The sequence below is a fragment of the Eptesicus fuscus genome, chromosome 5 (assembly GCF_027574615.1).
Source record: "Eptesicus fuscus isolate TK198812 chromosome 5, DD_ASM_mEF_20220401, whole genome shotgun sequence".
In the NCBI taxonomy this organism is placed as follows: domain Eukaryota; kingdom Metazoa; phylum Chordata; class Mammalia; order Chiroptera; family Vespertilionidae; genus Eptesicus; species Eptesicus fuscus.
Genome location: NC_072477.1, coordinates 70,615,798 through 70,634,848, shown reverse-complemented (window position 1 = coordinate 70,634,848; position 19,051 = coordinate 70,615,798). Strand labels below are relative to the sequence as shown.

General features: G+C 37.8%; 1 pseudogene; it reads right to left on the bottom strand.

Moving 5' to 3' along the window:
• Positions 1-18,464: 18,464 nt before the first annotated feature.
• LOC114232069 (small nucleolar RNA SNORA48) lies at positions 18,465-18,580 on the bottom strand (annotated as a pseudogene).
• Positions 18,581-19,051: the final 471 nt, after the last annotated feature.

Sequence of the window (19,051 nt, the reverse complement as noted above, 5' to 3'; positions counted from 1 at the left end):
ACTATATGTTTACCTTCACCAGTTATGTTTATAATTTCATAGGTATTTTTGTTACTCATCAGTAGCCTTACTTTTCATGTTGAAGAAGTCCCTTTAATATTTCTTGGAAAGCCAGCTTAGTGCTGATGAACTCTTTAGTTCTTGTCAGGAAAACTCATATCTTCTTCAATTCTGAATGACAAATTTGATGGTTAGAAAAGTCTTGGTTGGACTTTTTCTCTTTTAGTACATAAAATATATTGTGACAATTTCTTCTGGTTTGCAAGTTTCTGTTGAAATATCTGCCTATCATTTTATGGTGGTTCCCTTTTATATAATAAGTTGTTTTCTCTTGCTGCTTTTTAATATTATCTTTTTGTCTTTAACCTTTGACTTTTTCAAATATAATGGTTCTTGGTGTGGGTCTCTTTAGGGAGTTTTTTTTAGAACTCTCTAGGCTTCCTAGATCTGGATGTCTATTTTCTTCCCTAGCTTAAGAAAGTTTTCAGCCATTATTTCTTCAGCCATTATTTCTTCCTCTCTCTCTTTCCTCTTTCTAGGACCTCTGTAATGTAAATGTTGGTCTGCTTGATTTTGTCCCATAAATCCCTTACACTATTTTCATTTTTTTAAATTTTTCTTTTCTTTTCCCTGCTCTCGTGATTTCCACTATCCTGTCATCATGTTCACTAATTATTTCTGCCTCATCTAGTCTACTCTTGAACCCCTCTAATGCATATTTAATTCAGTTATTGTATTCTTCAGTTCTTTGACTTCTATTTGGTACTTTCATATATTTTTTAACCTCTTTGTTTATCAACTGTGTTCATCCATTCTCCTGAGTTTAATAAGCATCATTATGACTATTATTTTGAACTCTTTAGTTGGGAAATCACTTATCTCCATTTCATTAAGAATTTTTAATGAGATTTTATTTTATTCTTTTGTTTGGAACATATTCATTTGTTTCTTCATTTCCTTTGACTCTCTATGTTGGTTTTATGAGTTAGATATGACATCTACCTCTCCCAGTCATGAAGGAGGGCAGGGTTGAATGATGAGATTTATTCCCTACTTATTGGGTAACTCTTAAACCTTTGTGATTGTCCAGCCAGTGTATTTTATTTTTAATGGCTCTACTAGTTGAGGGTGTGCCAAGACTATCAGTGTCCTAAAGAGGAGGATCTCAGTCAGAATCAAGCTGATTGAAAGCCAGACCTACAGGCAGTAGCTTTTAAGGTATGAAAATATATACAGTCCTGTGGTACAGCAAGCATAAGCCCTGTTGGCCACCAGAGCCAGATGAGCTGGGTGGCATTCACAAAAACTCAGGTGCTAAAGGAGGATATGTGCTTCTTTCTGAGAGGTACCAGCAATTTGAAGCTAAGCAGGAGAGCACAAAGATGGTGCCTTTCAGCCTCTATCCCCAAAGAGTACCCCAGAAGGCCCTAGATGTGCATATTCCCCAGGACAGTGCTTTAAGATAAACAAATACGCCTCTTTTACACAAACACTGGGCACTACTCATTTGGTTGCCCCTGCGCAGGTCATTGGGTAAGGTGAGTCCACATATTCAAGCCCTTTAAAATCTGTTTTCAGTTTGCTATAACCTTGTGGGTCTCATGGACACGAGCCCCATTGGTTTTCAGGGCTAGATGTTTGGGAGCTCATCGCTGAAGTGCAGGTCTTAACAGGTGTGGTGCCTTTGCTCCTCCAGGAGAAGCTCCGGGTTTCAGTTCCCTCTCTGCTGGTTGAAGAGACTGTGCCAAGGGTGTGGGTTATGGTGAGACTGTGCCTCAGCCTCCCCTGCTATTTCCATGTGGGTTTTTTCTCACTTTCCTGATGTGTAGGAGTCATTCAACTAGTTATTAGAAATTTCTCGGAGGAAAGTATGCCAGATGCAGCTGTAGGTTGGTGTTCATGTGAGGAAGTGAGTTCAGGGTCTTCCTATGTCACCACCTTGAACCAGAACCCTATTAAGAAAGATACGTTTTTAATTTCCAAAGTATTTTAAAAATATGTCTCATACACATATTGTCTGTTATATAGGCAATTAGTAAAACAATTGTCTTTATATATAAAACATAGTGATAAAATAAAATAATATTTCCATTAAAGTTATTGGAACCTCACAACTAAACTGTGAGGTCTCTAAACACTAGGGACATTAGGTCCAGAGAGATCATTAGTGTAACAGGTATGTGTCCCTTTACAAAAAGTCTCCATCACTGATTACACTCTCATTGACATTTTGTCTTCAGTTGTCTGTCTGCTAAAAGCCCTGCTACTCGCTAGATGTTCCTTGTATTGGCCTGTTGTGAATAACACCTTGTCTAACTAATTCTCACTCTTCTGTGAGAAACATGAACACATTGGAAAACTGTCATGATATTATTCTAGGGATTCAAATAATGCCTAAATATTCTAGATCCTTTCAATATTATATCTGAATAGAAATTAATGTACTTTTATCAATAGTCATTTTGGCTTTTTGGCATATTAAAAATTCTAATCTTAATGCAATCTCACAAGAATGATTATATATCTGGCCTACCTATATTTCTTTCTTTCTTTTGGCATTATAACTAGAGTGAACATATGTAATTTTTCAGCCAAAACAGAATACTTTTTGGAGTGATTGAAGAGACTTAATAATTATTTGGGGACAAAAAGTATAAACTGGAATGTCCCAGGTAAACATATGGTCATCTTAGTTATAATGGTCAATATGAATGTCCTTGTAGAAACATGTTAGCATTGTGATTTATGTTGATTAATCTATCATGAAAATAGTACCCTAAAGACCAATCATTTTCTAAGCATATATCTGTTAGGAAATTTTCCTGGGGTGGAGAATGGAGAAGGAGGCTGACAGCTCCATCGTTACATCAAGCGTTTATTAAGGGAACTTACATATGAGGCACATATTGGGCAGGAGCAATATGACATGGCCGTTCTCCATGTCATGTGGCAGGCCCTAAGGAGTTATGTAGGACGGGCAGGGTGGATAGAGGTACTGGGGTGTGTCCCACCCAAGATAAGGGTAAAATGGCTTATATACTTGCCCAGGGCAGAGCAAGAACCTGTTCTAGGAACCAGCACATCTAGGTGTTTGTAGCATACCAACATCCCTATTGAGAACCACTAGAAAAGTCACACAAACACACACACACACACATACACAACACACACACACACACAAAAATCTGATAAAGGCATCAGAGAGCTTCTGGAGTAACATGGACAAGAGAGGGGGAAAAACAGCTAGGACAGAAAGGGGAAACTGAAACAATGCACTTATCTCCTGTAGTCATTTTGCTTTGTTCTAGGCATAGAATGAAAACTTGAGAATCCAGGTTTTCCATGGATAGTGAATAACTGATGTGTCACAGAAACTAGTAGTCTTTATGTGACTGGAGAGACAAAATTGGAAACTTGAGGGCTTAAAATCACAATGAGAAGGAAGGGTAAAGAAGTGGATACACAGCTGATTTTCCCCTTAAGATATTTTCTGAGTTGAGTTCTAAAGCTACAAGGAACAGAAGCATATGAAACTAAACAGAACACCTATAAAAAAAAGAGGAATTTTTTACAGCCTCACCCTACCACAAAAAGAGTGTTGAGTAAAAAGGGAGGAATGGGATCCTGGTGAACATACCAGTTCTTAAAATGAAAACCTTGGAGATCTGTAACTAAGAACAAGGGTGAACTTGACAGAGTCTGAGCTTTACTGCACTGCTCTGTGTTTGCTCAGCCCAATACATGATTGGATTTAGGTGATAAGCCTCTGCTCTCTCTGCAGAGTAGAGGAAAGAGTGACTTTCTCTAAAGGAAAATAATGTCAGCTGGGGTGCCTATGATGTTCTTACATATAGACAGTACCTACCATCCAGTAAAAAGTAATTAGTGATGCCAAAAGAGAAGACCATACAACTCCTCCCATCCCAATAAACAAGTTAAAAAAAAAAAAAAGGTCAAGATAAGCAGGTGATCCAAATATTTTTATTAGCAAAAATCAAAATAAAACAATTAACAATATGTTAAAAATCCTATATAATAAAACCCTAATATGCAAATTGACCAAACAGCAGAATGCCTGGTCACTATGATGCGCACTGACCACCAGGGGGCAGATGCTCAATGCAGGAGCTGTCCCCTGGTGGTCAGTGCATTCCCACAGGGGGAGCACCACTCAGCCAAAAGCCGGGCTCATGGCTGGTGAGCGCAGCGGCGGTGGCGGGAGCCTCTCCCGCCTCCATAGCAGGTGGACATCCTCCGAGGGGTCCCAGACTGCAAGAGGGCACAGGCCAGGCTAAGGGGAACTCCCCTGCCAGTGCACGAATGTTGTGCACTGGGCCTCTAGTATAGTATAAGATGGATAAAATAAAGGAAAATGAAGAATTTTACATGCAAATTAGAACTATGAAATAGAATCAAATGGAAGTTCTGGAATTGAAACTATAACTGAAGTAAGTACTTAATAAATTGGTCTAATAGCAGATAAAACACAGTGGAAGTTGAGATTAGTGACTTGGTACACAGAGAAATAGAAACATCTAATCCAAAGCACAAAGAGAAACAAGAGTGGGAGAAATAAAATACCATAAGAGAGACATGGAATACATTAAAAAATGTATATTATAAATTGGAGCCCTAATAGGCTGAGAGAATGAGGCATATATAGTATTGGGGGGAGGGTGTGGCTGAGACATTTTCAATTATTTTAAAATAATTTGTTATTCACAATTAACATCAATCTATATGTATGTGAGAAATGGCAATAGAGCACCAAGTAGATAAGCTAACCATTCTGGAATGCTAAACAATATTATAACTTCATAGACCAAAACCTCCTCTCTGAAGTCCCTTGTTTTTCATGTGAGAATTTTTCATTGGCCTACCTCTGCCTGAGTGACAAACTATGGTGATCCATGTTCATTACCACCTAACTCTGGACCTACACACGTAAAAGATATATCCAGTGGTCTGACTTTAGAGTAGAAACAATCTCTCTTTCCTCTCAGGCTACTTAGAATCTTCACTATCAAACTCACGAATGTGAGTTAAAGCACTTTTCTGAAGGCTCTGTTTAGAAAGCCACAACAATAATAAAGTAGTCCTTTTGCATCCAAAAGACATCTTCATTCATTTGCTGGGCACATTCTTTTATGAGTCTAGACTCATTCTCCACCCTCTCCACTCTGTTATGTGTTCTAGGATATCCTCTGGTTGCAGCAACAGGTTCATACACAGAAGTTTCCACACTATGGTGCCAACCATAAGCAACAATGATCATTTCCCACAATGCTTCACATGTAGGCTGCTTTACAATAGGCCCATGGCTTTATACATTTTATTCTATGTACAATGTCCACCCTAGCCATATCTACCTGCCAAAACCCATTATACTTCAAGAAATTATCTCAATTACCACCTTTTTCATGAAGTACTTTCTTATGTCTAAACGGAAATTTCCTCTTCTACATTCTTTTTGAGAAGAAGTATGGTGAGTCAGAAATATGATCTCTGGAAGCACATAGACTTTTACTTGAGCCGGGTCAGTGTGGCTCAGTGGTTGAATGTCGACCTATGAACCAGAAGGTCATGGTTCAATTCGCAGTCAGGGTATATGCCTGGGTTATGGGCTTGATCCTCAGTAGGGGGTGTGCAGGAGGCAGCCGATCAATGATTCTCTCTCCTCATTGATGTTTCTATCTCTCTCTCTCCTTCTCCCTTCTTCTCTGAAATCAATAAAAATATATTTTTAAAAATTTAACTTGAGCCACTGACAAATTGCATGACTGTGTTAAGGGCCATGACAGCGAAAGCACAGGGCACCGAGGAGAGGTGCCCAACATATCCTTGAGGGGACATAGAGGTCAAGGAAGGTTTCCTGGAGAAAGTGGCATTTAAACTGATAATTACAGACCAAATGAGGCAGTCAAAAAAGGGAGAGATGGAGGAGATATTCATCCATAAGTTGACTCTCCTCGTGGATGTTTAAGATGGTGATTACTAGCCCTAGCCAGTTTGGTTCACTGGATAGAAGATAGGCCTGTGAAGGGTCCTGGGTTTGATTCCAGTCAAGGGCATGGGGGGCATGCAGGAGGCAGCTAATCAATTATTCTCTCATCACTGATGTTTCTGTCTCTCTCCCCCTCGCCCTTCCTCACTGAAATCAATAAAAATATACTTTTTAAAAGAGATGTGATTACTACATAGAAAGCAAGTGAACCCAGTGACCTACTGAGGGATACAGACACGTGCAAGAAACCATCTCAACTTTTAAGATTTGATGGTAATAAAGGAAAAAGCATGTATGTAATTTTGTGGGGTGCTGGGAGGCATGGGATTAATGCCACACGAGTGGCTCAGACAAGTACTTGAAAACTAAAAAAACAGGTCTCATCTCTGTCTGGGGCAATTAATGAAAGCATGATAAAAACTGGCATTCGAGCTGAGTGTTAGAATTAAAATGACTGAATTGTGTAGCTATTTTAAGAAGACTAATTATATTATAGAGAGCAAGATGAATAGGAGAGAAAAGAACAATTAGAATGTTATTGTGATAGTGACGGGTAAGAGATTTTGAGACTGACCTTGTCTGAAGTCTTACAACCAGAGCTTGAAGTGACTTAAATACAGTGTAGAAGGTAGGATGTTAGAAAGCAATAGCATCATCATGCTACAGGAAAAGATAAGGATTACATTAATGTACTGATTTTTCTTCCACCCTCTACCCCACTCACCAACCTATTCTGTATCCTTTGCCCTGCTGGTGCCCCAGTTGGCTGACCTAACAGACTGCAGCAGCAACTGGGATTCAACCAATGGGAAGCAGCGGCAGGAGCACATGTTTGGGGTATTTCCTCCCTGCTGCGCCCCTGCCTGGGTACCAGGTCTCCAGGAGTAGCTGCCTCCCTCTGTGCCGCCCGCTCTCTCTGAGCACCCATCATACTGCGTTCCCCCTTGCTTCGTCAGACTGAGGGTGTCAGTGGTTTCTTCTGTTGCTGATCTCTGAGTGCCTGTCATTCTTTGTCTCCTTGACCCTGCCCACATCTCTGTCGGGGATCTTTCATAAAATTCTCTGTTTAAACAATCTGGGGAATAGTCTGCTTTATATTGAGAATCAGGCTTACACAATGAAAAAGTGATTGATAAACGAAAGAGTAATATACATCTTTTGATTTATAGAAAATAACCAAATTATGTAACAGGTGCCTATTTATTTTTAAACAGAGCAATAGCTTTTGAGGACAAAACCCTTAGCAGTTATCTTGGCCAACTCTCATTTTTAAGTGTAAGGTCTACGCCTTGGCCTGGAGGAGCCGTGCTGAAAAGAGCAGACGTAGTTGAGGGCGTGGAAGGGGCAGGTGGGAAGAGGAGGGAATCGACATCTAAAGCAAACTTTTGCTTACTTCATATTTTAATTCAGTGCCAATTTGTCCCTGTGCTTGAGTTGCTGATTTTAGGGGAGTCTGAGGGAGAAAATCAGAAATCCCTGGCCAGAGTTGATACTCTGGGTGCTACACTAGGTCATGTGCAAAGCTGAAGATTCTATTTGATGGAGCCATACACACTCCCTTACACTTTCTTTCCTGCAATTTACAGCACCCATTTTGTGCTGACTGGTCATCATTTAGCAATTAGGTAAGAATGCCGCAGTGCCCTGAGGTTTCCACAGACACTGTTTTAGCTTGTTGTATAACCTTGTCATGACCTTTCCTGCCCGGGGCAGCTTGAGGACCTGGTGGCAGGTTTTTTGTCTCTATTTACATTTATCTACATCCTACACGCTGTGGCAACTTCCTGAACTTGGGAAACCTTTTTAGTAATTCAGACTATGATTAGCAAAGGCCCAGGGTCCCAGTTCCGTTCCTGTCACTGAGAAAGGCCACTTCAGACCAGAGGCCATCTGGGAAACCTAGAAATTAGAAACTCCTGGTGGAAAAAGGGAAGACCCCCCCCCCAAGAAACACTGGAATAAGACTGTAGCCTCTTCATTCTCCTGGGCGTGGGGGAAACCCCTGTTCAAGGCTCTCCAATACAAACCTGGAGCTCCCGGGACATCGCATGCTCCCAGAAGCCTTTGCAGCTATCCCAGGACTCAGAATGTAGCTCTGGGAGCAAATGTTGTCCTTAAGTGGCTGAATGAACAGCACTCAGGGGTCATCCCTTATCCCCAGTCTGCTCTAAACCTGGGATGGACAAGCCGCCCTGGCCTCAAACTCTCCAGTGGCTCTATGTGGGTGTATTTCTTTTTCATGATCAGCATGGATTTGATCAAATTTGAAAACCCTAAATAATGTATGCCAGGCACATTCAGATTCATTTGCATGTAAATCATCACAGATGATGCTTTATAAAGATTTCTAAGATGCCTCTTAATAAGCATTTTCAAGCCTCTTTTATTTTTCTGTAAACACTCTAATCTCACTCTGGAAGGTTTGCATTTGGTTTGAAATGGCAAGCCCAGGAATTCTGAGCAGATTCTGACAGGCCCGAGCTCTCCCAGTCCTACTTTTCATCCATCAGAGATTGACTCAGAATCCCTCGGCCAGACGGATGAAGAGTCCCAGCTGTCAACTCCCATCTCCCACTGGTACTTTATACTCAATTGGCTTTAAAAACAAGAGTGTTTTCATGTTTTAAATGCTCATTTACAAACCGTTTCTCATCTCTTGAGTCTCTGCAATGTTCCCTCTGAGGCCTCCCTGCTCCCAGGGGAATTTTCCCTGGTTTAGGAATAAATAGAAAGGAGGGGGGTGGGAAAAACAACCCTCTTCTGATAAGCTGTCCCAGCTGACAGGCCCTCCCCTCAGACCCATCCACTTAGATCAATGAGCATTTCACAGGCTTAACCAGTTATCTTCACAAAAACAAGACTGTTATATATCCACACAAACAAAGAGGTATGCAACATTAAAAATGCTTCCCACACATTTTAACTAGGAAAGAAATGTGAGTTTCCTACCTTATGCAACCCCATAGTATACCCTTCTCCTCCCATTCAATTGCTCTCTAAACCAGGCATTCATTTTGTTTCCTTAAAGAACAAAACAAACACCATTCCACTAACCCTCTCCTAAGCTATTTCCTGATTTGTCATGTATATTTTTCTATACATACAGGATTTTTCATAAATCCCGATCAATAAATGTACAGTTTGGAAATTTGCTCTTTAGTGACATATGTATTTTAGTGTCTTGTGTGAAGATCTAAATTCAAACATATATGCAACTTGAGTCAGTTTAGGTAGGGTCACTGTTACATTGGCCTCTATGATACATACTCTGTTATGTGGTCCACAAATATATATTGAATGAATTGATACAGCAATTAAAACATACCAGTGTCTGATGACTAATGTGTATTTCAAATGCCAGCAGAAAAATGTTCAACTCGGGTCTCTGAGCTGGCTAAAACGAAAATAATAATGATTACATCAGTAAAATAATAATAGTTGTTATTATGATAATTATTCTAATTATAATGTAACTAATACTTAATGGTCCACAGAGTTTTTACATATACAATCTATTTTCACATACGACCTTGTTTCTCATCTTGAGATACTGGTTCAATTTCTTTGCAAGCTATATTAGTCCCAAGTTAAAGATACGCAGTCATCTTTTGTTACCATTTCTACATGTAATTGTGGAGTTATTTCCTCCCAAATCTTGATGACAAAACAGAGAAGACAGTTGATTGGGTTTATTAATTTACTACACTTTGTGATATGTGACAAAATACATATCACATGATTCCTCTTCTGTCAGGCCTATTTTATTGATTAGAATACAGGTCAAAACACTGTAATAAAGAGAACTCCACAAGAAAGTGGAGCAAACAGGGTAGAAGCCTCGTTCCCTCTCATGTGCGAGTTTGAGTCAGAGCTAGAGGCTGTGCTTTCTCTCTCCACAGGACTGTGGTGCCCACCCTGCTGGAGCTTCTCTGCTGCACTCGGTGTGGCTTCCCTCCCAGCCCCACGCAGCTGCCTGGGCTGTTGGCATTCCCCAGCCGGAAGGAATCGGCAAGGATAGAGAGGGAAATGCATGTGAGGTAGTTTTTAAGGACAAAACCTTAAGAGGCCACGTCCTGTCACACCCATTGCAAGAACTTAGTCACTGAGTCACACCTCCTGGGCAGAGAGGTGGGAGAATATCGTGTCTAGCTGACTTCCCACTCTCTGTTGAGACTCAGGGATGATGAATACTGGTGGGGATGTTCTATTACAAAAATGAAGAAGGAACAAATGGACACTGGAAGAACATTACCAGTGTCTGCCACAATTTGGCCAAACTATATTTGTTATACTGGGCATATGTGTCCTTATCTGGGAGTTGGGATGAGTAGAGAAGATCCTAAAGAGAAATTGTCCTGCCGAAACCGGTTTGGCTCAGTGGATAGAGCATCGGTCTGCAGACTGAAAGGTCCCAGGTTTGATTCCGGTCAAGGGTATGTACATTGGTTGCGGGCACATCCCCGGTAGGGGGTGTGCAGGAGGCAGCTGGTCGATGTTTCTCTCTCATCGATGTTTCTAGCTCTCTATCCCTCTTCCTTCCTCTCTGTAAAAAATCAATAAAATATATTTTAAAAAAAAGAGAGAAATTGTCCTGAGAGGAAGCCTAGGGCAAAACTTTATCTCATAGCATTTCCTCTTCCTTAAAGGAAAAGAATAATGCTGAGGAAAACATGGGATTGGTGACTGGCACATCTGTTCCCTCTCAGGCCCTATGTACATATATCTGAATCTTCGGGAAAGAGAAAGAAAACATTTTCCAACAAGAAACGTTTTTCTCCCAAAGTCTGTAAGACCTGATGGGGGAAGAAAAGCAGTGCCGAATTAGCTGGGTGCAATCGTCCAGGGTTTCTAGAAGAGGCAGTATTGGAAGGCAGTTCTACCTGAATGGTGCTGGGGCAGTGTAGGTGGCATCAGGATAGTGGTGTTGGGTCAGAACCGGCATTAGCGGGCATGGAGACTAGAGGCCAGCAGAAGACAGTAGCAGGAGATAACTCCATGGAAGGCATCAGTGGCAGTGACAAGTCACTGTAAGCCCAGCCCCAATTTCCAGAACCACTGTGTTGAAAGATGGCTGATTAGAAGGAGTTCTCAGGAGAGAACATGGATCCTCAGCTCTGAAATGTAGTGTGATGCCACTGGAAGAGTTTACTCACCCCCCCCCCCCTGTAAAAATAGTACACATTTCTCCCTCTGCCATCCTCGTCCCCCCGTACCCTGAAATGTTGACATGTGGTATTGCTTCAGCTTATCTCATGCCGAGGTGTTAGTTCTACAAATTCACAAGTCTACAGTGATTGGGTACAGAAAATTTAAATAGCATTTACTCCAGTGACTATTTTCATTATTTATTGAACATACCAAATAATCCAAAGGGCAAATCCTCAAATACAGTCATCAGCAGTTTTTCTCTAAATTACAAATATGGCACTTAGAATTGTCCCTCTTCTAAGATCATTACAAAAGTCACTTCCTTTTTCATATAAAAGGCCCAGCAATTTCTGTCTCTCAGTACACAGTAACTCTATCTTCAAAGTGACAAAAGATGCATCTTTATGTAAATGCATTGAACTGCATGTTGTACAGACTTCCACATAAGAGTCAAGTTTAAAATTCATTCCATGTGTTCTGAATACAGTATCCTACCAGATGAGTTTGGGTGGATGCAGAACGGGTCAGCACATTTGATTTTCCATTGACTTGATGTTAATGTTGGGTGTTCAATTGCTTTAAAGCATGACTAAAGAGTGTAAAAATGCTATAGGAATTCATGGGTCCAGAAGAATTCTCTGCTAGGCTGAATTCCCTGAGCTACATCTATATGTGTTTTCTAGACCCATTATTTTATTCCAAACCTTTTGAGTGTTTTGGGTATAGCAATGATTGAGGAAAATGGTCGTCATAAATGACAATTTTCCTATTTAAAACCCTTTCAACAAAGAAGCTTCTTTCTCTCGCATAAAGGTGCAAGAGTCCTCAAAAATTTCAAGAGTGATTTTCTATAGTGCCGTAGTGCCATGAGATGTCTCAGGGATATATTAGTTGACTATTATATTTTTATCTCTCTCCCTTAAAGCCAAAGAAAACTTCTAAATCTTGACAATACAGAGGGTGCGGGGCAAAGGGGTATAAGGAAGCTTGGCAATGTGGGATAGATTCTTCGAAGTAATTGGCTTTACTTATGATTTAACTCTGAGGGAAAATGCTGCAGGAGGCTCGAGTTTTATTGCCATTTTTTATTATTTTTATTTAGTGTTGGCTTCCCCCTTAAAGTGTTTAGCCTCTTTCACTTGCCATGATCTTCCCCAGCAAGCAATTGAACACTGCTGATCATGTGGTCAGCCTTGGATAAGAAGTATTAGCTTATGATATTTTGTTTCCTCTCCCATCTACAGCCTGCTAAGACTGCGGTTCTCACATTATAATTTCAAGATTTCTTCCTTTTTCCCTTTTTTTTTTTTGCTGGCAAAACCTGCTTTTCACTTGTATTAAAACTGTCAAAACTGCCCAAAGGGAAAAAGTATATGTTTTCCCCTTGGTACTGAAAAGAGTGAAGAAGCATATTTTGGCAGTTTGAGTGTAGGTGTGAAATTTTTCACACAGCTTAACTAGGGAGGTACACAAGTCTGGCCCTGTTGGAGCATCTGATATTTCATAGATGGAAATTTCTTTAAAAGGTATGGCCTAGGGCTAAATTAAAAGATGGGGATTTAGACTAGAAATGATAGCACTCCATTGAAACAATTGTCAATTAATGTGAAAGATGCTGTTGCATATTTAGAAAACAAATGGTACCCTTTTAAATTTTCCCCATGGCAAGTTTTATTGTAAAGACTTGGAGTTATACATCAGAAATGTATGTTAGCTTATGGAACCCATACCAAAACAATGCAAAATATATTACACTGTGAGTTATTGCTTTTACATGAAAGCACATCAGTTAGTGATATGCAGAAACCAATAAAATATCACCATGGCTGGCTAAGAAATCTTTGGACACAGTTCATTTTTACATCTAAGGCAATTGTTGGCTTTGTTGCATTGAAAAAGTGATGGCATCTATTCTTATATTTTTTAATTCAATCAAATCAACTACATCTATTTCATATCCCATATTAAACAATAAGATGTGACTACCGTGTAAGTACCAAAGATTGACTAAATTCTCTGGATTCCCTCCCACCCCTGCCAAAGATTTGGCTGCCTAAACATGAATATAAATATTGATTTTTACTTTACACATAGTCTATAGGTTGGTCCATAGCTGATTTTACTTCCTAAATAAAATGTTTATCACCCATCCTCTGATTTCATTAATTTTAGAATGTTAGGTTAATAATTAATCAGATTCACAGAAAAGAGAATTATAATTTTTAAATCAAATAGGATTCATATAGCCAATCCTTTACACTAAGCCATCAAGGATGTCTCAATACAATTGAGTCTTATTTTAATGTGCTTTATATACCTAAAAACTCATGATGTATACAAGAGATACTTATTTCTATTCCTATTAAAGGATACATGAGAAATATTTTGGATTCACAATCTCTTTTCAGTTCTTACATATTTAATGCGAGATTTTATATGTGTCCATAATTTTTATTTTTATTGTAAAATCAATTTTTGAGATATGGGGAACCTTCTCTAATTGAGGAATTCCCCTTTAATATATCACTCAATCTTTAATATATCACTTAGTCTTTGCTTCATTTTTTTTTCCAGAAAAGACCATCATATTTTTGTAACCACTCATATTTTAAAAGTGATTCTTATGGTAAAATAAAATCCTTTCCCCATGATTTTCACTTAAATTGATTCCATCTCTGCAGCCATGGAGAATAAATCCACTCCTTATGACTATAAATCAGATATTTATAAATGTACATCATACTTCCCCTTGGCCTTCATTTATTTAGTTTTAAAACCCTCAGTTTCTTTAGTCTGTTGGCCTCAAGTTTGTGATCTCGTATGTGGGACATTCATTAACTCTTTCCTGAACATTTTGAGCTTTATTTCAATCTCCACATTTCACCTTACTAACTTCTCTCCCTTACAAATCTTTCTCTCCCTTACAAATCTCTCTATTGTTAGATTATGTTCCCATAAAGAATTTAAAATATTTATCTGTTCAAGAAACAAGATAAAATTATGGCACGGAATTTCGACCTTTGCCGAAATCACAATTTGGCTTCCCAGAACACTGTGTACATAGATCCTCTCATCATTGTGTATCTCAGCATTCACCCCATGCAGCCATCAAACCAACAGCCTAAGAACCAGGCAGGGAATTTTTCAAATGCTCCAAATAGCTGCACATCACTACAGATTATGACTGCTTGGATTTAGGGAACATTTTTTTGGCTGGGGAAACATTCCAATGGGATAGATTAATCTATGTAAACCACATACCTCAGCTGAAACTGCTGTTCGGTATTCTAAATTGCCAGCTCCGTCTCCTTTCTGCACAAAAATGCACATTTCTTCCTATAATAAAGATATTTTATAATAGCAATAAGGCAACTCCAGGGTGTGTGGTTATCACGAGATAATCATACCCTAGAGGGATTACAGACACTTGGCTGTGCCTCATAACACCCCATGTGTGTGTTTATCTCATGATAACCACACTTCGCTTTTGTATCTTATTGCCTAATTATCCTCTGCTAATGCAAAATACTAATTTTTTGTCTGAAACAATATGTGCACGGATGCATTGCAATCACAGGAGGACACTGACAAACAATACTGCTGTTACTCTATATTCACTTCCCATAAGAAGACTGATACACAAGAAGAAACTTCTGAGTGATAGGTGAACATTCTGCTCCATTTTTTAATGAGCTGCTTCTTAGAGGCTAGTTTTACCCATTAATGCTATAAGATATATGACCCAGACATTTTTTTTTCTCTTTTAGACATAAGATTTCTCAATTATAATTGGAAACTAGAGAATGAACAGAAATTTCAAACCTGAAAAAAAAAAAAGACACTTCATGTACTTCCAAAATGCTAATGGCACAGATTGCTTTTGATATATTGAGAGTTATCTAACCTAATAAATTGAGTTATCTAATCTAATAAGAATATCTGTATGCTGCTTAGTCACACCTCTACATATATTTCATCTGTCAACCTTTCAAGTTGAAAATATAAAGTTTTGTACTTTACAGAAGTGTGATTCATACAAGTCCATCCATCTTGAATCATTTTACTAACTTGTATAAAATGAAATTATTGCCTACACAATTATCCCTATTCTGCATAGTAATATTTATTATTTTTATGTTACATTACTATAAAACAGTTAAAGCCAATAGTGGTTACATGTACAGATTTTCTATGAATCTGATCTCAGAAATGAACACTTTCAAGTTGTATTATTGAAAGTCTTATGTGTAAATCTTTGACTATATTTAAGACCCTGGAAAGACCCTTAAGAACTCTCTTGTATTTCATTACTTCAGTTAAATTTTTCTGAATATAAAGACAATCTAGTTTTTTAGGATTTCTACAAAAAACTAATGGTATATTTTTAAAAGTTAAATTTATATATATATTTGTGTGTATATATGCATACCACCTGTATTTTTCATAAATACTCCTTTAGAACTTGTTTCCACAGACCATGACCATTACTCACAAGGCCACTCCTTCTATTTTCTTAACCTTACAAACTTGATTTCCTCTTCCTGGTTTCTGACTTCATAAATACCACAGGGTCAAAATTGCTTCAATTCAATAAACCTGTTCTTTCTGAACTGTCTGGTTATAGGCTGCAAGACGAGCTATTGCTCTGTCCCTGGAGTCCAGTTCCACGGGTACATGTTTGAACTTTGATTTTAGGGCTGGATTATCCATCTGCATTTACTAACAAAGACTGCACTAACTCTCAATCCATAAGTGACAGGGAGATACAGCAACAATTACTAGCGGCTTGAGGGCAGCATTCAATTGTTGGAAGGACTAAAGGATGAACAAATAAAATATACTTTAGAAATTGCTACTCCATTAACAGAGAAAAAAATGCTGTTGATACTTAACTGTTAATTATTCACTGGCAGGTAATTCATGGGAAATACTATTTTAGTTTATAGGCTCAGGAATATTTTCTTAGAAGTGAAAAACACCTTAGAGCTCTTCTATTCCTGTCACCTCTTTATACAGCCAAGAACATTTGACAACACCATCTATTCTATTTACATGTCTTTCACTAAGAGCTAGAAAGGAAAATCTTTTAAATCAATACACATAATCACCTACACCAGAGATGGTGCATGCCTGAAATTAAGGAAATTTAGCACACCTTCTCAGATTAGCACTGGGTATTATTATCTCTTAACTTAGCATACAGTTGGGGAACCAGAAAGAGTTAAGTAGCCTGAATAAGTGAAAATATTGGACAACATTTCAAACTTTTGAATACCCTGCATTTTCATTTGACTTTGTGAATCAATTTCCAAGAGGTATTTGAAGACATTTCTTAGAGTTTACTAAAGATTAAGCAGCTACTATGAAGGGCCTCACTATAGGAAAACAACTAAATCCTGGAAAAACTAGCACACATATGCTTTTATGTATTCCTGAAGTCACATGAAAGAAAGGGAATTTTTCCTAGAACAACTAAATACATACATGAAGAAAAGAAACAGTGATCTGACTCTAGAATAACAGTTTCAGGATATAAGCAAATAGAAAAGGAAATGCTGACCTTGGGCTAAAGGCTAATACTAGTCTTAGCATAAGAAAACTATGCTTTAGCCCCATGCTTCAGTTTAGTAAAACATAAATAACAAAAACATACATGTTAAAATCATACACTAGAGAAACTAAAAAAAAAAAAAAAAAAAAATTCAAAATAATGCATGGTATAAAGAAAACAATAGTATTTGGAAAAGAAACAAAATAATGTAATTAAATACTAAACGAAGTTTATAGAATGCAGCAAAAGTGACAATGTAAAGAACATTTATAGTCCTAAATTATTATATTAAAAAAGAATTGCTGAAAATAACAACCTAACATCTAATTTAAGAAATTATGGAAAGAACAATAAACTTAAATATAGTGGCAAGACCTAAAACAGTGGAAGACCTGAAACAATAATGAAATTTTAAAAGTAATGAAAAATAAAACCAAAATGTAAACAAGTAGTTCTTTAAAGAGAATCCCAAGTAAAATTGATTTTTAATAAAAGAAAGAAAAAGGGAGATGACATATAAACAGTATTAGCAAAAAACTGGCAAATATTTGTATACAGGCTAGAATTAAATGCAGCTAAGAATTGTGAATATCTTAATTATTATAAATTTGAAAATTAGGAAAACAGTCACATTTCTAGAGAAATATAACTTAGTATGAATAACTTGAAGACACTGAAAAACTGTATATTCTATATTAAAGTATTTGAGAAGCAAGATTTGATTGTTTTACCAAAAAATTCTATTAACCAGTCAAGGAAAACACCATATCAATCTTATTTAAACCTTCAGAGGACAGGGAAATAGGGGGTACTATAAGTCATACTAAGAGAATGGTATAAATATACTTCTGAAATCAAAATCAGAAAAGGATGTAGAGCCCTAACTGGTTTGGCTCAGTGGATAGAGCATCAGCCTGTGGACTGGAAGGTCCCAGGTTCGATTCCAGTCAAGGGCATGTACCTTGGTTGCGGGCACATCCCCAGTAGGAGGCAGGCAGGAGGCAGGTGATCGATGTTTCTCTCTCATCGATGTTTCTAACTCTCTATCCCTCTCCCTTACTCTCTGTAAAAAATCAATAAAATATATTTTTTTTAAAAAAGAAAAGGATGTAGAGGGTAGGAAAATCAAAGCCCAATTTATTAATGAATTTATATAAAAAATTCCTCAGAAACAACAATGCCAGAAAAAAATGCCTAATGACATTTATTAAGGGTGATTTAATATTAATCTACCTAATAATAGGATAATATGCAAATTGGTCGGAACGCCATCACATAATGACCCATCAGCAGGCTGCGTCCCCGCCCCCTGCACCAGCCCGGAGACATGAGGCTTGCTTCCCCGCCCCTGGCAACAGGCCTGGGATGTGAGGCTCATGTCCCCACCCCAAGCAATGGGCCTAGGACATGAGGCTCACATCCCGCCACCTCTAATTAATTCCCTTTTAATGTGCACAAATTTTGTGCACCGGGCCACTAGTAAATATATAACTGTAATTTACCAGATAAGGCAGATTAAAAGAAAAAAAAAACTAACATAATTTTCTAAGTGGATGAAAAAAAAGAATTTGATACAATCAATATGAATTAACATATTATTATAAAAGAGACAAGCACAAAATATTTTAGTAAAGTAGACAAATATCATGCTAAATGGTGAAACATTGGAATCTTAACTTTTAGCATCAGGATGATTGTCACTAACACCAATTGTTTTTTGTTTTGTTTTGTTTTGTTTTGTGTTTGTTTTTTTTAATCATTTTATGTGCCACATGCATCAAGGTAGGATGAACTAAGGACTGTACCTCTGCTTTGCCCCTGATTGATATAAGAGCAACACCACCAATCAGGTGTCTCCTTGTCCATTGCCAGGGGTTAACACCAATTGTTGATAGCATTGCCTTAGATTCCTAACCCACAAAATAAAAGAAGAAAAAATGTTATTTAAGATTTGGAAAGGAAGAAACAAATCTGCTGATAAACAGTTGTTAAAAGTTTTCTCAATACAGACAACCACAAAGAATATACAGAAAAATAAATGAAAGATAGATAAATTAGAAAAGAATATTAGGCTAGATATGATATCATTATACAAAAACCCATTATATTTGTACAGGACAGCAGAAAAATAGAAGAAAACAAAGTTAGAATGTATAATAATAAAAATATGATACCTAAAAATAAACAAAAATATGCAAGACCTTTATTAAAAATATATAGAGGTCAAAGAAAATCTTTAAAAAATATCCATATTCATGGGTTTTAAAACCAAAGAGTCAACAAAATGTTTCAATGTAACTTCTTTCTTTTTTTAAAATCAAAACTACAACAGAAATAATTAAAAGAAA